This window comes from Suncus etruscus, chromosome 3, assembly GCF_024139225.1.
Source record: "Suncus etruscus isolate mSunEtr1 chromosome 3, mSunEtr1.pri.cur, whole genome shotgun sequence".
Classification (NCBI taxonomy): Eukaryota; Metazoa; Chordata; class Mammalia; order Eulipotyphla; family Soricidae; genus Suncus; species Suncus etruscus.
The window spans coordinates 114,830,950-114,856,508 of NC_064850.1; the positions used below are offsets into that span (position 1 = coordinate 114,830,950).

The 25,559-nt window shown below is 35.0% G+C and overlaps 1 non-coding gene across 1 annotated transcript; it reads left to right on the plus strand.

The window, feature by feature from the left end:
* Positions 1 to 11,737: 11,737 nt before the first annotated feature.
* On the plus strand, positions 11,738 to 11,868 carry LOC126005170 (small nucleolar RNA SNORA51). The gene has a single exon (XR_007494342.1). It is a non-coding gene; the product is annotated as a small nucleolar RNA SNORA51 (small nucleolar RNA).
* The last annotated feature ends 13,691 nt before the right edge of the window (positions 11,869 to 25,559 follow it).

Here is a 25,559-nt window from a genome sequence, read left to right on the forward strand (position 1 = left end):
TCTTTTGTGTCTGAAAAGTATTATTGCAAGAATGTCTTTCATTTTTCTTAAAACCCATAGATGAGTGAGACCATTATGCATCTCTCTCTCTCTCTCTCTTTCTCTCTCTCTCTCTGACTTATTTCACTCAGCATAATAGATTCCATGTACATCCATGTATAGGAAAATTTCATGACTTCATCTCTCCTGACAGCTGCATAATATTCCATTGTGTATATATACCACAGTTTCTTTAGCCATTTGTCTGTTGAAGGGCATCTTGGTTGTTTCCAGAGTCTTGTTATGATAAATAGTGCTGCAATGAATATAGGTGTAAGGAAGGGATTTTTGTATTGTATTTTTGTGTTCCTAGGGTATATTCATAGGAGTGGCTTAGCTGGATCGTATGGGAGCTCGATTTCCAGTTTTTGGAGGAATCTCCATATTGCTTTCCATAAAAGTGGAACTAGGCGGCATTCCCACCAGCAGTGGATAAGAGTTCCTTTCTCTCCACATCCCCGCCAACACTGCTTGTTCTTATTCTTTGTGATGTGTGCCAGTCTCTGTGGTGTGAGGTGGTACCTCATAGTTGTTTTGATTTGCATCTCCCTGATGATTAGTGATGTGGAGCATTTTTCATGTATCTTTTGGCCATTTTTTTATTTCTTCTTTGTCAAAGTGTCTGTCCATTTCTTCTCCCCATTTTTTGATGGGATTAGATGCTTTTTTCTTGTAGAGTTCTGTCAGTGCCTTGTATATTTTGGAGATTATCCCCTTATCTGATGGGTATTGGGTGAATAGTTTCTCCCACTCAATGGGTAAACTGGATTTTTAGCCTTCAATTTTACAAATTAATTTACAAATTAATTCCCAGCTTTCTTTGTAGGTTCTCAACAAACATGGTTTGATAAACTGATATTATGGTGTTGGTGTCTGCCATTTATCTTTCTCCATTTTGTCCTGTTCTTATACTAAATAATGCCAGTTCACCTATCTTCAAGTTGGCCATTTTTTCTTTCTCATGCTCTAATTGTTGTTTATTCTTAGTAGTAACTATTTTAGTCATTTTATTCTCAACTCCAGAATTTCTATTTAGGTTTTCAAGTAATTCCTACCTCTTTTTAAAAATATTTTGTAGTTGGTGAGCAATAATTTTTATAATTCTATTTTTTCTAGGGAATCTCCTAAGTAATCCTCATGGGAGCCTGGGGGTGACTCTAGGTTTTCTTAACAACCAGATGAACGCAGAGTGGTGAGTGCAGTTAGAGAAATAACTACACTAACATCTACCATGACAATGTTAAAGAGTGAGAAAAGTTAGAATGCCTGTCTCCAATACAGGCAGGGGGTGGGAGAGGAGGGAGATATAGGCATTGGTGGTGGGAATGTTGCACTGGTGAAGGGGGCTGTGCTTTTATTTTTATGACTGAAACCCAATTACAACCATGTTTGTAATCACAGTGTTTAAATAAAGATGATTATTTAAAAAAAAAGACACTGGTGGAGAGTTTAATGCAAGGACCCAAGGATCCTTATGTGCTGGAGACAACTATGATAGTGCTTGGGGGTCAAAAGTGCCACATTTGATAGTTCTTGGGGACCTCCAGGGTTTTGTCTGGTGTTCATGTGGTGTTGAGGATCAAGAATTGAAGTTGATCAATACAACATGTATACCCAATTCCTGTACTATCTTTTTTTATCCCTCCACTTATTTTTTAAGCATAGGAGTATTTTTTTTTTTTTTTGGTTTTTGGGCCACACCCAGTGGCACTCAGGAATTACTCCTGGCTATGAGCTCAGAAATCTGTCTTTGTTTAGGTGACCATATGGGATGTCGGGGTATCGAACCGAGGTCCTTCCTGGGAATCTGAGTGTAGGCAAACATCCTACTGCAGTGATATCACTTCAAACCCGGGTTATGAGTATTTCTTTAGCATTTTGAACATAATTAAAATAGCTTCTTTAAAATCTAGTGTCTAATTTCTTTAAAAACAATTTTTGTTTATTTCTGTTTTCCCTTTATGTAAATAAGACATGCATCCTTGTTTTTGCTTTTTGTTTCTAATATTGAAAAATGGATATATTAAATACTATAATGTGGCATGATAGAAATCAGATTTTTCTTTCTCTTCAGAGTTGTTGTCTATTTACTGTTTATTCTAAACAAGTCATATATATATATATTTGGTTTTTGGGCCACACCCGGCGTTGCTCAGGGGTTACTCCTGGCTGTCTGCTCAGAAATAGCTCCTGGCAGGCACGGGGGACCATATGGGACACCGAGATTCGAACCAACCACCTTTGGTTCTGCATCGGCTGCTTGCAAGGCAAACGCCGCTGTGCTATCTCTCCGGGCCCAAGTCCTGTATATTCTTATTTTTTTCCACATCTGGTTAATCTCTGGTTAGTTTAGTAGTTGATAGATAGATAGATAGATTAGATAAAATATTTTTGAACTGCATGGGTTTAGTGATTCTGGTGTTGCTGAAAGGCTTCTGTCGTTACTTTGGGGGCAATTCTTCCAGACTACACTATCTTTGTTTTCCTTTATATACAAAGCTACAAGGCCAGTCCTCAGTGAGAAACTAGGGCACTCAAAGAATTTTCTTTTTTTTAAATTTTTTAATATTTTCTTTAAACACCTTGATTACAAACATGATTGTGGTTGGGTTTCAGTCATGTAAAGAACACCCCCATCACCAGTGCAACATTCCTATCACCAGTGTCCCAAATCTCCCTCCTCCCTACCTCACCCCTACCTGTACTCTAGACAGGCTTTCTATTTCCCTCATACATTCTCATTGTTAGGATAGTTCACAATGTAGTTATTTCACTAACTAAACTTATCACTCTTTGTGGTGAGCTTCATGAGGTGAGCTGTAACTTCCAGCCCTCCTCTTTTTTGTCTCTGAACATTATTATTGCAAGAATGTCTTTCATTTTTCTTAAAACCCATAGATGAGTGAGACCATGAACATAGCCATGCACATTTAACATGTTTTTGGTCATTTCATTTCCCATTATTTCTTTATATATACTCTTCTTGGCTTATTGTTTCCTCCCACTAAGTTGTCTCTACCTCATACAGCCATAAAGCTATTTAATTGTCTCTTTCTGACAAGTTCTACTCACAAAATAGATTTCACATTGTGTCTAGAGTGTAGGACTTTCCATGGAAACATAAAAACTAGTCAACTAATGCCATGCTCCAGAAGTGAGTCCTGGAAAGAACTCTATACCCAACATTCTCCCGTCTGGTAGTCAACAGATTTTTTATTCATCCTGTGATTACACGTTGTTGCTGTTTTACCGTCTGATTTGGTTTCTTAAAAATTTATCTAAGAGTTGATGTGGAGGATCAAAATAAGCAAAAAAAAAAAAAGCCCTAAAGCTTGCTCTTTAAAAAATCATAGTGACATATTACCTAAGATTTTAATTTTGTATTTAAATTTAATTTTGGTTTTGAGGGACATACCCAGAAAAAATTAGGGACAAATCTTGGCAGGGTTCAAGGGACCCTACAGGGTACTGAAGATAAAATCTAGGTTGGTTGTGTTCAGGGCAAACACCTTATCTACAGGACTATCTCTTTAGCCATAGTTTTAATTTTTTTTAAATGATAAAAGCTGTGAAAAAGAATAAGTTTATGTTTGAATAATAAAATAATAGGTTATTTCCTTAAGAGTTAAAAGAGGTAAAGCATAAATTATAAAAAAAATACTTTTGAAAATTGCATTAAATTTTTTTGTTTTTTGATCTCATTAATTTTGGTAAACTACAGAGCAGTAGAAATGAGTTGACATTTATAAAATTCTTTTTACCTAAATATAAAATGTGGTAAAATTTAGGATGAGGAGAATTTGGTCCAGTTTAGATCTTATGCCTTAATGCTCAATAGATTTAGAAACTACCCTTTTGATATACTGTCCCATTCAGAGAAGTTCTAATGAGACAAAGACTATGGTCAAACGTCTAAAAAATGTTTTCTATTAGTAGGCCAATATTTTATGAGCTATAAATTGATAAAATATTTAAAATTACTTTGCTAATTAAAAGGAGATATTACATCTTATCATCTTATGTTTTACATTTTATCAATGACCCAAAGTTAACTACCCAAACTTGGTATATATGGCAAAATCATGAAAAAACTGGGATGCTAAATCATGCTAAACAGGGATTTCAACTAAGTTGAAATCAATAAAATTCATATAAAATATAAATTCATTTTAATATTCAAAATGTATTTTGACCTCCTAATTGATTTTATCCAATTTCTTGTGTTTTTTGTTATGTTTTGTACATGTGTGCATTTATACAGACATATATACTTATGTACATATGAATGGATTTATATATGTATTTTGAGATAAAACATTGACGTTTTAAGTTGTTTTGTTCCAAACAACTTGAAGACTTAAGAGTTGTAAATTGATTCCAACATAAAAGGTAGAAACATAAGAACCAGGAACTACAACTTAGTTAAAATAGCTGGATCCTTGAATCATAAAACACAGAGCTGAATGCATTGTGTAAGGTGCCATCCATTCAGAGGGCCCAGGGCATTGCTGCAGAGACAGTTATTTGCAGTGTGGACAAGGTTAATGGCAGGAAAGACAGAGAAGTGGGTGCATGAGAGATATTTAAAAAGGCAAGAAAACGACATTTATAACTCCCTTTCTCTACCTAATTTAACTCACTTCCTCTACGTTGTAAAATTTTATGACTTTTGAACATTTTTTATTACATGTCAATAAACTTAACTTTCTTTCAGGTTGGCCTTCTTCAAGATGAATTCTTGCTCTCTTCTTATATATTTTCAAATACTAGTAAAATACCCCAGGCAAAAGGTTTTAATAGGGAGACCTTAAAACTAGTCCCAGAACACATTCATATTAATTTAGACAGTGCTTAAAAGAGTTGAAGTAATTAGTAACCTTTCAGTACAAGGAGGTTCTTCACATAAAAATACAAATGAAATTTGTATCTTATTGAACTGTGGGTGATCTCATCATCTGACCTCTCTTAGCCCAGAGTTCCCAGCTAAGGTTGACCAACTCCTCTGAGTTCTCCAGCTACTCTTTAGATTTCTTCAGTGTAAAATTGAACAGTTCTACTTTTTTTTAGGACACCTTTATACTCCTCCTGGACATACTTAATGTGCTTCCTTGTTGAACCATTTTTTTTAAATCCCCTCAAATTATAGATGACTTTGAGATTACAACTGACCAATTTGGATCAAGAGTGATCCAAAAGAGCTTTATATGTCGAATAATTGCTCTATAAAGATGGAAGGCTAAAAGAATATACATTTAATGTCCTTGGGGACTTGAAGTTTGGAAGCCCACCTATCAGTCTTAGGTGAATGATAGGATAAAGAGAAAGAAATTGGAAATCAAGAATATGTATGATTGATAGGAGACTGGTTTCATGAAAAATTCAGGGTTAAAGCTGACCTTCATTGACGGCAGACAGTGGCGTTTAAAAGATACCTTCAAAGTTCAATATTAAAGAGGAAAAAGCTTTGGTAGAGTTTGTTGATTAAAAACATGAAGTTCCTAAAAATAATTGATAGAAGTTTCTATAACTTATTGAATTTTTTAATGTTTTTTGGGCCACACCCGGTAACACTCTGGGTTACTCCTGGCTATGCGCTCAGAAATCGCTCCTGGCTTGGGGGACCAAATGGGATGCTGGGGAAATCAAACAATGGTCCATCCTAGGCTAGCACACGCAAGGCAGATACCTTACCACTTGTGCCACTGCTCCAGCCTCCCCCAATTAAATGATTTTTATTGAGGATTTTAATATCTAGATAATGTCATTTCACCTTCACTTAATGTAATCTTGTGGTCCAAAAAGAACCTTTTGATTGTAACATCATAGATGAAACAGGAAGGTCGGTAGGCTGAAGATAGACTGGACTGAATATTTCCCATGGACTCTATGAATCAGCCCTCATTGTATAGTTATTTGGTAGTGGCAAGCAGAGAGATAGTGGCCTGGAAGATAAGAGCCCCAGGAAAGGAGAAGTTAAATGTGTGGCTTCTGGATTGGTAGTTTGCATCTGAACTCAGTATTACTTTTGGGAGAAAACTGCTAGTGCTTTTCTGGATTCATGGGATCATCTCAGAGCTAGCTTTTTAAGAAAAATAATTGTCAAAAAATCTTTTTTCAAAATTTACTCACACACAAATTGATTGCCTCTTAACACACATAGCTCTGTACTATTTATCACTGTATGAAAATCTTAAAAGTTACCTTTAAATTGTCTACCTTATTTTCAGCCCCAGTTGAAGAACTCAGTAAAAAAAAATTAATGTTTTTGTGGGTTATATTTTATTTACTGCATCTATATTATTTGGTACCTGTGAGGATAGCTTTAACTCAAATTCAGTTGAAGATTTCTTGTCACCATGAGTCCTATGAAATAGTGGCTTCGTTTACTTTTATTTCAGGAACTAGTAATTTTCTATGAGTGTGAAAATAAGTATAAATGTTTTTAAATACAAACGATTTTGTTTCTCTAAAGAAATTTTCAATAGAAAAAGTAAAATTCATAAAAAGCAGAGAAAATTTATTTATTTCTCATTAATTTAGTATAAGCAATGGTCCTCAAACTACGGCCCGTGGGCCATATATTGTATTTATTCCTATTTTGTTTCTTCACTTCTAAATAAGATATATGCAGTGTGCATAGAAATTTGTTCATAATTTTTGTTTTTACTATAATCTGGCCCTCCAACAGTCTGAAGGACAGTGAACTGGCCCCCTGTTTAAAAAATTTGAGGACCCCTGGTACTAACATTTAGAATGGAAGTATTAGAAATTCTCTAAAAATTATGTCCTGCAGATAGAGAAAATTTGTCAAAATGTTAATAATTAAGTATAAATATTATAGTTCACAAACATCCTCTTAAAATAAAAGCAGTGTTTAGGGGAATAGAAACACTTAAGTGAGGAGACTTAGTTGTAATGATCACTGTCATGTTGAATTATTATTTGTTGAGGTTTGAATATATTACTTCAATTAACTATCTCTATTGTTTTACAACAAACTTCATTTTGTCAAGGTCATTCCTGTACTGCTTCACAAAAGAAAGGTTGGGAGGACATGAGCTGTTGTGAAATACTTTGATCAGATGTCTATTTATAAATCTTGGCAGATTATTGGTGAAGAATAGGATTTGCAAAACAGAAAAATATCCATGGCTGCATTAAAGAGTGTCTTATTAAATTTATTTGAACGATAGTCCTCTCTGAGAATATACGTTGCATACAACTGAACTTTCTTTGTGTTGGGAAACTTTGGTTAGAAACAGCCCATTTTTGAGAGATGACAAGGCCAAACCTCCAATCACACCTTCATCAAACAGTGGCTTCAATTATAGCCCTGACTTGAGTCTTTTGTAAGATTTGAGTTGGTGGTTTGAGTTTGGGCAATCATTGCTTCACATATATGGTTTTGTTGTTTTGTTGGTGTCTTCAGAACATGGATGGGTTACTATCTGAAAAGATCATATTTGGCTTGGTTTACAGAATCATGCACACTGGGAATACACAGGAAAAAAGAGATTCAGACAAATGGACCTTATTTCACAAGAATTTTGTTTTTTTGCACTCACTCCCTGAATCCTGGGATTGTCTATTCTATTGTTTTCTATTTTTATAAATTCAAGACATTTGTTTCAGTACTGTTTAGCTTCTCAGAAATGTCCAACTCTGAGGATCAGGGCTGATGAGGTGGCGCTAGAGGTAAGGTGTCTGCCTTGCAAGCGCTAACCAAGGAAGGACAGCGGTTCGATTCCCCGGCATCCCATATGGTCCCCAAGCCAGCAGCAATGTCTGAGCGCTTAGCCAGGAGTAACCCCTGAGCATCAAATGGGTGTGGCCCAAAAACCAAAAAAAAAAAAAAAAAAAAGAAATGTCCAACTCTGAGGATTCAATAAACCTCACAGAAGATTTAGAAAAGATTTTTGTGAAGTTTTTGTATATTATGTGGGCCAGCAAATGGTCCACTTTTCATCAATTTTCATCTCTTCTATTGATGTAGGGGAGAAAAAACACCCCAATGGTTTATGGGTATTTTTTTCTCTTTTAAGTGTATTTGATTCAATATAGACAATCCCTATCTTTGCTCCTCTGGTTAATAAAAACATACATTAAAAATTCCCTCAAAGATATTGAACTTGCAGAAGCACCACAGAGCCCTTTTCAGGGCAGTTATAAATCTCTGATGTATCTTTTTAGCTTTGTAGTATGACAATGATATCTCAGAGAGAAAGCACTGACCTCCTGCATAGTGAGAAGTAGTAGTGTCATCTCTGTGACTCTACAGATTAACTGTTGTAGGATAACAACTATAGAAGCAACTTTATCTAAGTGATCACAGCTCCAAACTATCTTTAATGCCTTCTGGAGGGTTCAATGAAACAGCATGTCCTTTGGGGGGATTTTTTTGGATTAAGAACCTCTTTAGGATAAAAGACATTCCTTTTTTAACAGGACAGGGTTGAGGGTTGAGGTACAGTCTGCACTACTGTAACTTTGACTCCTCACTTCCCTTCTTTCTCTCTTTTGTAATTGTCTCCTAGTTTCCTCTTCTATGGCATATTTGTTCATGAACTGTTTGATGCTTGTAGGCATTGAGAAATCTTGCTCTGAAAGACATTAATTCACGTCTGTTGTCATCTTAACAGGTAAATTCATCCCTTTCCCCTTTCTATACAGTAGAAGCAATTACGTGTCTTTCATGTGCATGATACAATAAGCACTGAATATGTTAATGCCTCTGCATTAACATATATAGGGTTAAAACACTCAGAAGTATAGTGATGCTAAAAAGTCAAACTATACTCTATATAAATGTTTATGTAGAAATACGTGAATATATGTGATTAGTGATATTTTCCTGCTTTCTACATTACAATCATTTGATGCAAACATTATCTTTACCATAAAAATATGTGCTCTAGAGACTGGAGAGAAATAGCACAGAGGTAGGGCATTTGCCTTGCATGTGGCCAGCACAGGACAGACCCCAGTTCGATTCCTGGCATCCCATATGGTCCCCCGAGCCTGCCAGGAGCGATTCCTGAGTGCAGAGCCAGGAGTAACCCCTGAGTGCCCTGGGTATGATCCAAAAAACAAACCAAAAAGAAATATGTGCTTTATTTGATTACATGAGAAGACATAAATAATTCCTAGACACAGAAAGTATTTTCAGCTCTTATTATACTTTCTTCATAGATAACTTCAGGTTTAGAGATAGAGAAAACCAACAAGAACTTATTTTTGAGGTATTTTTATGAACATTGCTCTTGGGAGGTAATCAGTATAAAATTTATGTTACTTAAAATCTTTAAAGAGTTCATAGTCTTTGAAATCAATTATTATACTGTTTTAAATTTTCTCTGAAAAGGAAAAACCACAAATATGCAGAAATATTTATATTCCACGATTTTCATGTCATAGTTAATAATGGTGAAGTAGATACTTTTTCTGTGACCAACAATGAGCATGATTAAATAAAACACAACATATATATAAATATAAAGTCCATTTTAATGCAATTTAAGGCATTTATGCATGTAAAATCCTCTATATAAAAAGCTGAGGGGAACACCTTTAGCTTAGTAATAATTATGGATTAATCATATATGAAAAAGCTTTATTTTTATTAGCTTATTTTTATAGCCTTTTCTGCCTTGTGTATATTATGTACAAATAAGAGAAATAGCACAAAGCTAATAAAATAATAAACTTTTGTCCTAATTATTCTTACCACAATCATTATTATCAACTTGATTTTTAAGGACCTGGTATTTCATCTTTCTTGAATTTCATTTATTAAGATAAATAAGAATTTTATAATAAAGTAAATAAAAATAAGAATTTTATTTAATTTCCTTTTGTCTGTTCCTAATATTTGGCTTCTTTTAATTTTATTATGTTCAATTCAGGTAAATGAGTAAATGAGAGTAAATGAGTAAGGAGACAAAAAGCACACTTATAAGACCTTCTAATGGGCTAGATTTTAATATCGTTTTTAATTAATAAGAAAAATATTAATAAAATAATTTTAGAGACTTATGTTTAGAGTATGTGTTGAGATTGTATTATAACCAGCAGTAAAATTCCTGAATGACATAAATTTTTGTCTCTTTAGCAAGAAGTCAAAATGGTTGCCTCCTGCATAAATTTCACTACCCCTAAGTTTCTCTGTAAACTTGTTCATAAGAGAATAATGATGACCTGATATAATGTCTTTGAGTTTTTTGGAATCTTTTCTTCTGGGTTTCTTTGAGAAAGTTACATTTTAGAAGAGCGTCAGCCTCTCTTCTAAGAGATCAATCACTTGATATGGTTGAATATTTAAAATATTTCAACAAGATCATGCTTACTAAAAAAATTATTTCAAAGCTCTCTACTCCATGAAGAATGGATAAAGATAGGCTTGACAACTAAATCCATATGCTTGGTAAAAACACAACCATTTCCTTGTATCTTCTACTATGTAGGCATACTGATGTTCTTTATAATATGGGTTTATCATATTAACATATGTTTATCATATTAACATTGAACTTGAATCTGGATTTTTCTTTTTAGAAAGTAACTTATATTTTGGATTTCGGGCCATACCTTGTGGTGCCCAGGGCTTACTTCTGGTGGTGCTCATGAAACCATATGGGATGCTAGGAATTGAACCTTGATTCGTCACATGCAAGACAAAAGCTTTACTTGCTCTACTATCTCTCTAGCTGTAAGCCTGGACTATTTCATGTTTGGTAATTGGTTAAAATATGAAATACAGAGATTATACAAGGGCAGGTGTATCTCACGTTGACTTAACTTTTTAAGTAATTGATGATTGCCAAATGTTGAAGACCTCTTTCAAGATTGAAATGCAGTGATTTATGTCCAGTTGTCTAATCAAAGAGACTTTTTAATAGCTGTAGTGCTCAAAGTCTGAACTTTTTAAAGTTAGTTTGTCATAAAAGTCTTGCAAATGTTATCACCTGTCTCATCTCTAGATATTATTAGATAATAATATCTAATTTTTGCTAGATAAAGAAACTGGGAGGTCATACAGAGAAGACAACTGAATCTAAGAAAAGCATTCTTCCATCAAGATCCGCTTGGATTCCATGTCTTTAAAATTTTGGGGGCGAGTCAAAGCTCTGAGCTCAGAATTTCTGATGGGCTTATGATTCCATAGAGGGTGATGGAATTAAACCTAGGTTGGTCATGTGCAAGGTAAGCATTCTACCTCCTGTAAAATTGGTCCAGCCTCCAGGTATCCTGTCTTAAAAGTATACTAGTAACTCTGTCTATTTCCATAATGAGACAACACTGTACTCAAATTGCTCACTGAGGGATACAATGTAGTGATTTATTTTCAGCATTTGTGTGGCTTAATATTGAGTAATCTGGAATGATTTGCTTGAGACCTATAGGATGTGGGTATTACTTTCTATACACACACACACACACACACACACACACACACACACACAAACAGGAACATAATGCTTTTTCTTAACTATAAAAAGGTGCTGTTCAGTGCAGAAAGTTTAGAAAATCAGTGCACTTTTTCACAAAGAAAAGTAAAATTGACCATAACCCCTAAACAGAGGTAGATATTGCTCATATTCCATTGTAGTTTATCTATTTCTCTTTTCTTTGTTGAGATTTTAAAGTATTGTATTATACCTTTCTAGATATACTGTGGTTTTTCTTAGTATTAAAAACTCAAAGCCTCCCAATGTTTACCACAGGCTGTGTTCTTTACACTGACTATATAGAAAGAAGAGGTACAGTAAATGCACCCCATATGCATCTCAGCTCAGGCTCTGCTTGGTCTGTATTGTGAATGGGGCGACTTAAAAAATTTCATATAGATATTTCTAATTTGTAATATTGAATTAAAGAATTTCTAATACCTCATTTTTTATATTTAGGTTGCTGGATGTTAATTACTATAAATAACGATGTACTGAACATCTTACACATAAGCTTTTGCTCAACACAATTTTTTAATAAAATATTTATTTAAGCACCATAATTACAAGCATGATTGTATTTGAGTTTCAGTCATAAACAGTACAAACCCCCCTTCACCAGTGCAACATTCCCACCACTGATGCACAATTCTTTAGGACAGATTTTTAGAAGTGGAATTTTTGAGTCAAATGGGACACTTAGTATGTTCCAAATTTATATTGCCTCAGGTTGTTTCCAAATCAGATTGATTAAAAATTGGGTATAATTTACTGGGAAATAAAATGGAGAAACTTTAAAGATCAGGAAGAAATTAAAACTTTTTTCTGTGTTCTTAATAGCATCAATAATCTTAAATCTTACTAATAGCTCCACCAATTCTCTGTGTCTTCATTTCCTCATTGTGTAGGATAGTTAAATAATTTGACTTTTTCTTATGGCCATTAAAGAACAAGTGAAAGGAGGCTGATTGACAAGAATTTTTTTCAAGTACTTTGAACAGTCATAAAAATGCTGCAAAAAAACCCAACAATAATGACAACCTGGCTGTTTACTTTATGATTACAAACCCAAATCAGATGTTTGGACCTCCAGTTGTCAGAGATTGGACTGGGAAAGCAGGAGACAATGAGACCAGCCAAAGCAGCATTTACTGTTCAATATAATTTCAAACATATGCTAAGAGAGAGGAAACTCAGCCAAGAATTTATGACTCGGTCAGAGGCAAAGTTGAGAGCTATCACCTGCTTCAAGGGGGACAGCTTTGGATGAGTTCATATATATGCATGGCACACTGCTGCAGTCGAACTTGATGACTTTTAATGACTCCGACCACCTAATCACTTGTGAAAGAATGTGCTGGAGTTTGCCTTCACTCAGCTTGACAAGGTGATGGGAGGCATATATCTTCCTTACATGAAAACACTTGTCAGTTGCATCATATTTGGTAAGACAAGCACCAATGTCACCTTGGGGGGAAAGAAAAGTAACTCAGCTGACATCCAATGCATATGAGTTCCCAATATGCTGCAACATCGCCTAATTTCAAGTGAAATATGCAAATACGCCCTATTTCGTCTGTAGTTTTTATTTTCCTGATGCTTGCTCTAAGTGCCACATCTTCTGCTGATGGAAACACTGTGTAACTTCTTCTGAGCTGATGCATATTTAAAGACACATGCCGAAGGATTTTCAGGCTTTGAGTAGAAGCAACATGGCAAACCAAATGCAAATCTCCCAGTCACCTGTTCTTATTTGGCTTGTTTTTTTATTTGGGAGTTTGGAATGCATTTATAGAGTCAGTGGCTTTCATTCAAATTGCCGAATTTTTGACTTTTTATGGATAGTTGGTCAGTTGAGTCAAGCTGAGCTTATTAGGTGTGAGGACTAAGCTACCTGGACAGCAGAAGGATGACTGAATGTGTCCTGATAATGAGGAACAGATCAAAGTGTTAGGGCAATACTCAAGTCACCATCTTTTTTCTTTGGCTAAATCTTAAAGAAATTTGCTAAAGCGAGCACGTTTCGTAATTCTCATGATGTAGTTGTATATTTATGTCATTTTGATTTCTAAACAAGTTCTACATTTAAAGCAGCACTCCCATAGATATCTAGATATAGAATCAGTGCAATAAAGAAAAAAATTTGGATGAGGAAAGATTCAAAATCAGAACAGTGAATCGTGTTTTTTCAGCTCTAGTTTCTTATGGAAAGGGAGCAGCAACAGGAAAAGGTTTAGTGCAATTCTGTTTATAACAAGAGAAGAAAACCATCAAGGTATTTTAGTGTGTTTGCATTGTTGACAGTCTAAACAGTATTACATGGAAAACAAGCAGACATTTAAACAAAACAAACCTTTTCAAACCTTCCTAGTAAACTGCCTTATTTTATAAAGAAGTAGGTGGTCTTTCTTGGAGGAGAAAGCTGTCACAGAACTTGTGTTTTCTAGATTATTGTTAAGCAAGTCCAAGTTCCCATTGCTGGATTTTTAGTTGATTTTTAACTATATACACATACACATTTATGATAGACCATGTCCTCTTAGAGCAAGTCAGAGGGCTGTTGCAAATACAATGGGTCAAAAGTCCCATTTTGTTTCACATTTAGGTTGCCTTTGATGGCAGTGAGCCACTAAGACTTGATCACTTCTGTGAGGCTAGAGTAAATTTGTTTTCCAATTGAATTGGGTGGTAGGCTACTGCATATTTTGGAAGCAAATATTGCTGTGGCTTTGCTCTTATGTGTAGAGCAAACAGAGGTTTTTGTTTTCAATTTGATTGTACTTTATTTAGACTTCACTGTTTCTCATCATGGAGGAATGACACCCCTGGTAGGGACCTCATGGTGCTCTGCCAAATGGTTTCTCCATCCAAGAAGCAAAAGAGCCCCATCATCAAAACCCAATTCTTCATCTGTTGAGTGTATGCAAGGCTAATGAAAACAGTCAATGGTTACTTTATATAGCTTGTAGAAGGACAAGGAAGGAAGAACCCACCGCCTGTCATTGTCCCCACAGCAGCTGAAGATAAGCACGTGGACAGTCATTGGATGGAGTTCCAAGATCTGGTCATATGCTCAAAGAAAGAGTTCTTGAGTTCTCAGAAAACAAATAAGCAAACATTTAGAATTGAAGACCCATTGGGAGACTCAGTCTTCAGAAATGTCAAGTTTGCATTTGCGGCCATCCACAGAAATGTGTTTTGCTTTAAACCACTAATGGGAAAAGGGAAGAGAACGCTCTAGAGTTTTACCACATGCATAAAAAATACAGCCGTTGGGGGCTGGTAGGATGGGTGGAGAGTTTTCATTTTAAATGTTCAAACCTTTGTTTCTTACTCCAACTCAACATTAGTAACAGTGAGACATTGCTGCTTTCTTTGCAAGAGTTGTAAAAAGTTGATTCCTTTTATAAAAGTTGATGAAAGTTGTATTTTTGAGATCAACCCATTTTAAGTGTGATTTTTTTAAAAAAATCTTTTAAAATTAAATCAGCAAGATTTGTTATTAATCTGGAACTAAATTAAACACAAAAAACCAAACTTCTTATCTTGTCACCCTACTGTTTCAGAAGAGAATAAGGCAAAATGATCTTCTTTGGCGCTCAGAGTTAGTTATGTAAGTCCTACTTTGGGTTCATTGGTTACAGATTTCCTGCTTTTGCCATTGTTCAGTGGTAGAAGGGACACACAGGGGGATGCACTGAATAGTCACATGACTGGGGTAGTCCCGAGCCACAGTTCTTTCTTGTATGAAACAATAACATTTAAATTTTGTGGTTATGTATCATGAGTGTCTGACAGCAGAAACCATCGTGATTGGCAGGCAGTAGATTAAATTTATGGGTTTTAGGCTTTTTTTTTTTCTTAATAAGGATACCTTGAGAAAGTCCAAGGGAAATGAAAGTCAGTTTTGTCATCTTGCACAGATTTCAAAGGCAGGGGGCTACACTAGGGCTTGAAAGGTCTATATCACACTGCTGCTGTCTAGCCACTCTTGACAATGAGACATACTGTATTTGCTCACGATGCTGGAGTTTATCATGCAAGAAGAGTAATTATATTTGAATTGTGTCAGCCAGCCACCCGAAAATGAAGGAACGTCAACGAATGTTGCTCCAAGGAGAAGGAGATGATTAGTTATAATTATACTCAGTGTCCAAGGAAAATGCTTCATTCCTCATTCTGTTGCAAAAGGAAGAGGGGAGACAAAAACCAACTATTTTTTTTTCAGTACTTCTCAGTATTTGAAAAACTTTTAAGGTATCCATTTATTGTAGAGATTTCAGCTCTCCGGTGTGACCATTAACTATATAAAGACCAGTCTGGTTTGTGCACCATCTTATCTTAAAATAAAAATAAGTCATGTGGAAATACATTTTTCAAGGTTTGTCTTTCTCACCATTTGTAGACAATTTCCTAACAGACACATGGTGGACAATGAAAAGAAATTTCTTCATTCTCATACTTCTGGTCTCAGGTAAAAAAAAAAATCAGATTTTTCTAACCATTTACAAATATGGTGATTTGGCTTCTTAGTTTTGTGAAGCTAAGTGGTTTGAAGCAATGGGAAGAAAACCATGGAATGTATTTCTGTTTGTGTGTGGACAGTAAATGGTTGCCTAAACTTGACTTCTTTATTTTAAATTCATGCACTTTTAAGTTTTTATGTCTGAATCCTTTTTAGTTAGCAAGATTTGCTGTTTATATTGTGTAGCTTCCCATAATTTTAGAGTAAGTTTTGAGGTGTCAGTTATTTAGTGCTCCTAGTGGTGGTTTCTCTTTTTTCTCTCTTATTTTCTTTTACTTTGCTTTTTATTCATATTTCATTAAGTGGATTGTTTTAGAATATCCAGATATGGCCTCTGGGACTCTCCAACATTTAGGTGCAACTGATTTATATTTTTGTATAGGTGACTTTTTGGAGGGTGAAATTCTCAATTGATCAGTTATTTATAATTATTATCCTGTGTTATAAAAATTAGTTTTATTTTGGTAGTTTTGGGGCCACATCTAGTGGGATTCAGGGTTTATGCCTGGTTCTGTGCTCAGGGATCATACTTGTTGGTGCTTGGGGGGAGCATATTGATATCAAGATCAAACCAAGGTCAGTCACGTGCAAGGTTAACACTTTACCCATTGTATTCTCTGTTCCTTTATTTTTAAATTATTGACATTTGAGTAATTTCAATAACTTCCAAGACATTATTTCTTGCTTTGGGGATACTTCCATATATGCTCAGGACTTAGTCATGGTTTTGTGCTCAGCGGTAACTCCTGGTTCTGCTAGGGAGACCTTGTGCAGTGCCAGAGATTGAACTCAAGTCAGCTTCATGTAAGGTTTATTCCTTAGCCTTAACTCTTATTCCTTAACCTGTACTATCAGGTTTCCTTCCTTTTTCTTTCATTTATTTCCCCTACTAACCTGTTTCCTTATCTCTCCAGCCTTCCAGGACATTCTTATGAAATTAGTAATAATATTATGATGAGTAGAAAAAAAGTCTAAAACAGAGTAATTTCCTCAAGAGGTTTGTGCTTAAAAAAAGACCACATCTGTACTAGTTATTTAATATTCATTTCATTTAATTCAATGACTTAGCAATGACAAAGCAGACATATTTGCAACATTACTTATATAATATAAATAATCTAGTGTACCCACTTTATTATCACTTCACATATTTTCATTGTGTATTCAAATAAATAAGCATTTTAAAAATAATAGATTTATAAAAGCCAAAGACTTTCTAATTCCCATATGAGTATCTGGTTGACTGCTTGAAATTACTCAGAATGACTTTGCTTCATTGTCTTTACCAAGAGAATTTTCTTTCAGAGAATTTTGCAAGTCTTATCAGAAAGGTCCAGTGCAACTCTGTCTGACTCTTATAGGAGTAAACTGGGAGTGTGACGTGAGCACTCTATTCAGATCAAATTTGCTATTTTACAAAAAAAAAAACCTAAATCACTGAGGCAATTAAATATCTATTATATATTTTACATTATTTATACCATATTTTTGATATATATTTATTCTTCTCTGCCTTTCATACCCATAAGAGCAAAGCCTTGGAGCTGTTTCTGGAATGGAGGTGTGGTCTATTCAGTGATAACCCTGACCTTATAAATCCCACACATATATGTTATGTGAGATCAGTTGCTGAAGTAAAATATTTAGATGACTTTCTATTAGTGACTTTTTTTTTTTGGTTTTTGGGCCACACCCGATGACGCTCAGGGGTTACTCCTGGCCATGCTCTCAGAAGTCACCCCTGGCTTGAGGGACCATATGGGACACCGGGGGATCGAACTACGGTTCGTCCTAGGCTAGTGTGGGCAAGGCAGATGCCTTACCACTTGTGTCACTGCTCTGACCCCATTTAGTGCCATATAAAATAATTTTTTAAATATAATCAGAACCACAAATAGATTTCATAAATGGAATTTTTCTGTGTTAAATTTGTCAGATTTTCACATTGAACATGACTATTTTAGCTTTAGAATATCACCAATTTATGAATTTTTTTTTGAAAAATGTTTTACAGTAGATGAATTCTATCTTGAGAACTGACTGGTTATTTGGATATGTTATTTTATCCTAATTTTGGGAACAGTGACTCCAAAGTCCTTTAGGCTTTTTCTGGCTCTTTCTCGTTTGAGCACAAAGATTGAAATCAGTCATGGATCTTGTGCATGACTCTTTGCTACTTTAGAATCTGGCTGGGGCAAACCCTTCATTTGTTTTTATTTAATTTGCTCACCTGATCCCTCACTTCCACTCCCTTTCTCTCACCCTATAAAACTCATTCTAATGAGTGTAGTGTATGTACTTACAATTCTTGTATGTGAATATATATTCATAAAAATGTATAATATACATTATCATTCATATAAACATATCTAGACAGTATATAGTCTTCAACCTATAATATAAAAATGTCTACATGAGGCATCATGGCACATTATTTTATTTTTTAATAATTAAGCATTATTAGGTCTGGAGAGATGTACAGTCATCAGGGTGTTTTCCCTGCATATGGCCATCTCAGGCTCAATCTCCTGCATCCCACATGATCCCCTGAGCACCACCAGAAATAACCCGTAACTGCTGAGTCAGGAGCACAACAAACAAATAAAATAAGCAATGTTTTGAGACTTGTCTGTTGCTATATTTAATTTCACCCATCTGACTGGTGCTATCTTGTAAGTTCATTGATTATTCTATAATTTTCTGCGTTTTCTTATCTCTCTGTATCCATTATGGGTTTCTAAGAATGTCACTGCGAGAGTTCCTGGATGAATCTGTGAGGCTATAGAATCCCAGGAGGGGCTTCTGGGTTGGGGGATACACACCCATTTCCTTTCATATAGTCTTTCCCACTCAGTCTTGAGTGATGCACAAAGGGTGATTTACATTTTACTTGAGTCTTTTCTCTCCATTTCCTTGGACTTCAAAATCAGGATACCAGATGTCTTGCAAAGAAAGAAAAGTTCCTATCTTGTCCCTTTCATATTGATGAATTGACTAGCAAAATAAATATACTTCTAGGTACTGTCCCTTTTGAAAGCTCGGGGATTACATTAAAGAGGATTTCTATGAAGTTGTGCCAAATATTTATGCTCATTATAATCAGTAATAATATCTGTTTGGACAAAAACAATGTTTACTGCTTAATGGTTTTACACAAACTTAGGCGACCATCAAAATGGCTTTCAGAAAGTGGTTTATCATTTGAATACATTTCTTTTAAATATTGGACACTTATATACAGTGATAAACAAGGATCCAAAGGATGTCTGAAGTTCACGTGTATGTGTTTTCTACTGTTTGAACTCTTCTTTTACTCATTTATTCTTATCAGCATTTCTCATTATTTAAAATAAACATCTGGAGTTCAATTTGATAAAAAGCTTCAGAAAGAAATAAGGGTGTTGGGGCCGGAGAGATAGCATGGAGGTAAGGCATTTGCCTTTCATGCAGGAGGTCATCGGTTCGAATCCCGGCGCCCCATATGGTCCCCCCGTGCCTGCCAGGAGCAATTTCTGAGCCTGGAGCCAGGAATGACCCCTGAGCACTGCCGCGTGTGACCCAAAAACCAAAAAAAAAAAAAGAAATAAGGGTGTTGTTGGATGAAAGATTATATTAGCTGAAGGCTTCTGTAAAACCCATGGCCCAAAGATTCCACCATTTGAACCTCAGTGGATCCAGTATCTCCTGTAGAATTATTTTGCTCTCTGGAAAATCAAAACCTAATTTGGATTATTTTCCATCCACGTGGCAGGGTTTATTAAAACAGAATAAGCTCTGAGACCAGAAGGTCAACGGAGGATCTTTGACTATATTGGATAGGGCATTTTACATTTATGGAACTAAGTGATTTCTTTCATGTTTTATTTCTCTGTCTTAGTGTATCTGCACTTTTTACATTAATTATGGTTGCAATAAACCTAATGATAAAGGAATATATTATATTTATTTTGGTCACAAGGAAGAAAGCTGTTAAGTAGTTATTTCCATATAATCTGAACATTCATTTCTTAATGTAGAAGATTTGGTTATGATTTCAAACATTATTTACTTTTCCTTATGCAATAGTAATTGAAGAAAAATACTTAGGAATTCTGATATAGCCACAGCTGTAATTATTAGAAATCATAACTTCCTATTTTATTTCCATTATTCCTTAGTCCATGAAAATCACCTGATATTAATACTGATTTATATAACTATCCTTGAATCCCCTCATTAAAAAAAGCATTTTTAATGGATTCCACAGGAATAAGAACCCATTCCTTAAATTTAATCACTCTAAACGCTCTATTTGGAATTGAAGAGTCCTTTCAGCTGGGTCTGGGACTGAGTCCAGTTATTGATTCATCAGGGATTGGTGGCTTCACTTCTAGTCTCTTTCTTGTGTCTTTCTTTGGTTCTGGGAGTGAAGGAGAAGGCGGAGGAAGGGGTGGAGGAGAGACAGTGAAGGGAAGAGGGAGACAGGAGCCAAAGCCTGAGCATGAGACGATGACATTAGAGGTGACACATAGTTATCCTGAGCTCCGTGGGTCTGAGAGGAAAGACTAATGAAGGGGTTCCCTTGCCTTCCACAGCCCGAGGACAACCCTATGGCCATAGCACCTTTTCTAATCGCATTTGCTGTGTGCTGCATATCATAATCAGTAAGGTGTAGGTTCCAAATGCAAACACCGAAACCAAATAGAGACTGGGGCATGTATTTACCTGCACTTTAAAACTACATTATGTGTGTGTGGATGGGGGCTTAATCCTAAAATAAAATAAGGGGGGCAGTAAGCAAACAGAGCAACCAGACCCATGAGCAGATTAAAATGGAAACTGAATAATCGATTCATTAAATTATCAAATTTGGATCCTCTTTTAATATTTTTGGTATAGCCTTTTCCCAGTAGTACAAAGCATCTAGTCACTTTCCCAATTGTTCAAAAGTGTCCCCCTTTTAATTCTGTTAGAGTTTCTAAACTCGAATTGGGGTCACTAGGTAACAATGAGCAACTGTGTGAGAGTCTGTCTGACCTTAAATTTTCCTCTCTTTAAAGGGAGGCTTGATTCAAAGGATACAGCACAGAAATTAGGCTGAATTAAGTTCCTCAGGACAGAGACCTGGGAGGCAACATACATAAAGCAGCAGAGTTAGAGAGTTTTGGGTACTTTTATGCTATGTAAGACTTTGTATGTATTGAACAGACAAATGTTCAGTAACCACTGATCAACTATAAAGAGAACAACAGTTGTTGGATGAAATGATGTTCTCCTTCCATAGAAACAGACTTGATGTCTGGGAAGACTAGAAAGTTGGTATACATGTAGTGATAATAGCTGTATAGTCTATAGTTTTCAGGATTTAGAGGCACAGAAGGTCAGGTGGGAAGGAGAATGAGATGACAACTTAGTGCCACAGCATGGATAGAGAAGTCAGAGGTGAAACATTGGAAAAGGTTTCAGTTTCCATGAGTGTGGACATTTCTGCCTGTCTCCTGAGGAGCATTTGGATCTGTACTTAAAAAGGAAAATTTCAGACCTGAGAAATAATAGAGGGGTTAAAGTGCTGGCAAGCAGCCACTCTGGTTCCATCCTCAGTGCCCAGAATCTCCAGGACTGACCTCAGAGCATAGAGCCAGAAGGAAGCCCTGGGCACCATTAGGTGTGTCCCCTTCTCAAAAGGGAAAGGAAAAGAGAGGGGAGAGAGAAAATAAGAGAGAGAAACAAACTTTTGTAATAAAAATAAAAATAGCTTATAATATAGTAAAATTAAGTAATTGTGCTAAAATTATTTAAAAATTTAGTCATTACATTTCTATGGGAAATATGAATATGCTAATATTTCTCTCCAGAAAGATAGTACAGGATTTAAGGCACTTGCCTTGCATAAATATGTACCATTACACATAATCTCTTGAAAACCTGCAGGAGCACAGAACCAGGAATAAGTGCTATGTACATCTCAGTATAGCCTAAAACCCAAAAGAAAGAAGGAGAATTTGGAATAACATCTTATTGTGAAGCTGCAGGTCTACTTTGCAAATAGAAAGAAAAAATAACATTCACTCTGAACTACTCTATACTAGTAATAGAATGTGACACATTATTAACTAAATATATTCAGTTTTCATAAAATAGTTTGAAAAGTTTCTGGAAGAGGCAACATTGATATCAGTATTACCTTTGTTTAAATATTTTTCATTATTCCATTGACATTCTTTATTCATTCAACTGGGTGTATTAGTTTCTTGGTTGGCTCACTTTCTAGGACTTTAAATTTACTGGTATTATAATTTCAAAGAAAATATATTGTTCACTATTAAATATGTAGTTCACTATTAAACTTTAAGTTTAAAAGAAATTGGTTGAAGGCTAGGGAGTTGGTTTAGAAGTCCACAAATACATACTGAATATTTTACAGTTATTCTGCCTATTGGAGAGTAATAAGAATTCTGTGCTTTAAAAATTACATGGAATAGGATAAAACGGGTCTCTGCCAATCCAGTCAGTGAGCACCTAGTAATCTGGGAAATCTGCTCCAAATCTGAAGAATTTTATAAGACTCATGTCTGGTTCCTAAAATTGGAACATATTATGTATGTTTTATTCATTCAAAGTAATACTGATGAGCCTCCAGATACAAAAGAAAACCATTTTTTCTCAACATTTGTTTCCATTCAAGAAATAATACAGCCTTCATATCTAATAAAAATTACCAATTCCCAGTAGAATATTATTCTTTTTACCACTTTTTCCTGATAGTTGTTTATAAAAAAAATACAAAGTCATCACAAAAACACCATTTCAGGTCATTTTTTGTTGTGTGTGTTTAACGGAATCTTGGCACTCTGAGCACATCCTCATTTCAGGAACATCAATACCTCAATGGGTAAACAAGCCAAATAATCATTGGCTGTAATATGGTAAGTTCCTGTTTTAAATGATAATACTCCTATAACTACACTTCTAAGTAATTTGAGTATTTCAGTTGGTCTTATTTTATAATTTCTGGTAAATTATGGATGCAGACTTTGATTTTGTTCCAGATTTGTCATTAACCAGCTGCATGATTTTAGACAATTCACTTAATTTTGTCAGAATCAAGATTCCTTACCTCTAAAAATGGGAACAGAGGAAAAAATATTTCAAGGTTTTCAGGCTTTTTGGGAAAGTTTTATAATATAAAAAAATCAATACGCATAGCTGTCTATGTAGAAAATCAGTGGTTACCTTTATTGTACATTGAACATTGATAAAATCTTGCTTTACTATTTACCTGAAAGCAAAGATATGACCTTATAGTTGGCTGTAACTGAGAAAATGCTATTACATGACTATCAGTTTGTAATTGATTAGTTGAAATTAAAGAGAAATTTGAGAGAAATAGTATCAAGAAGCTTGCCTTATATATGGCCAAGCTCAGTTTGACTCCTGTAACCACATATGGTCTCCCCAAAACCACCAGGAGTGATTCCTAAGCACAGAGTCAGAAGTAAATCCTGAGCACAGAGCCAGGAATGATCTGTGAGCACACAGCCAAAAGGAAGCTCTGAGTGCTGCAGGGTCTGACTAAAGCCATAAATACGTAAAATCCAACTTTAATAACTTTAAACAAATAATAGGCATTTTAAAGGATCTCTAGTCATATATCCAAGGATGAATAAGGTTGATGTACAAGTAGATTTGGGATTGGGCTTTCTAGAAATGTCCTTTGGATATCATTTCTTTATTCATTTGTCCTACTCCCCATCCCCCAAGATGAATTCCCAGGCCAGCAGGTTCTTTGAGCAGAAGAAAAGGAAATCCTTAGAATCAATGCCTTCGAGATTGAGCAAAAAGGAAGAAACACTTTATCTCACTAAGAGCTTACAACAAATCTGTAGAAGTATTTGACATGGTTCACATTAAGTTATGTCCTCCTTCAGTTTCTGTGGCTGGGAGAGGGATGAAGTTTTTGACTGGTCTTCTATGACTCATAGGTGGCCACAGACTAGCTCAATCTACCCAAACAAGGGTGATCTCATCAGAAAGTAAGATTTTGTTAGACTTAGTGCAAGAGCAAAGTTCACCCAAGGCTTTAGAGTGAACACTTCTTTGGCAGTTGAAAAACTTTAGCCAAGTGAATAATTTGTCGACAGAGAAAACACCAAACAAAATACTACAATCAGTGGTTGAGTGACTTCGACTTTTTCGACAAACCATTCAATCAGGCAGATGTGAAGAACCATCCTGAACTAATTTAAAATTGATCTGCTCAAGGTTTCTGAAAATTTTGCTTTATTTATTCATGCATTTATTTCATTCCTTTAATAATTTATTGGCTTGAAGCCTTGTGTTTCTCCAAGGTATTCAAGATAGGCACATCCATTTTTTTCTTTTTATCACTTCCAAGTACCTAAATGCTGTCCCATGCTTGTTTCATAAAACAAAATATGGACTTTGGAATGACTTAATAAAGAATGTTTAGGATACTTTTCAAAAACAGAGGACAAGTGCTATCTTTCTTTTTCACCTATTTTTTTTCTGTGACAACTGTGCTTTAAAGTCTCCAGTTGGTGCCCTTTCAGTATGGCTGAACTTTACTCTAAATCACAAGAATATTTTGAATCATATTTTGTGTAATAGGCAGCATTTGCCTTACACAAAAACATTTATCATTTATCATAAAAACACAAAGACCAGATATATGTTTTTGTGAGTGCTACTCAATTATCAGCAGTTGTTGATACGTATCAAGTTTTTTTTAATTGAGAAACAAATCTGTTTATAATTCATGCAGTGAGAATTCCATATGGAAAAAAAATACTAGTGCTGAGTCATCAGCTAATATTCAAGTTGGCACAGTGTAAAAGAAAGAATGCTTAATATGGCAACTTGAACTAGATTCCAAACCCAGCTTTTCGATTACTAGACACTAGATAAGTGGCTTAATTTCTCTGTATCTTTTAAAATGCAAATTAGGAAGAGTTATAATTCTTCACAGGGTTTAATAGCAGCATAAAAGGTAGGAGTCCAGATAACAAATTCAAACAAAATACTCACAATTTAAAAAAAATATTTTTCCTTGCTTTAAGTCCTTCCTTTCCCCACTTACTTTTCCTCCTAAAGTCAAGAATCCATTCTTTATAATATTAAAAAGATAATACAACTGTACTTAATTAAGGCAACTGTGGATTAAAGTTAATTTACTTAAGGGGAAAGTATATGACTAAAAATATAGAGTATTTTTTCCTTATGATGAATTTAAAGTGGTTTGGTTTAAACCACATGTTCCATTATGACTTCTCTCTATGCTTTTCTGAATAGAAAAGCAGTCAAAATTATCTTATTGCTAAATGTTTATAAAATAATGATTAACATAAACTCATAGTCTATTTTACCTACAGGGAAAGAAAAAAAAGCTTAGTAAAAATGTTAATGTTAAATGCCCTGACATATAACAAGAATCCTAAGTATTTAAATTTTTTCCAAAAGACATTTTTAGAGAACGCAATATTAAGCTATGTCCCTGTGTTTTTGTAAACTATGAAGAGTGATTGAACTTTAAGCAATTAAGCAGAAAAAAGGCA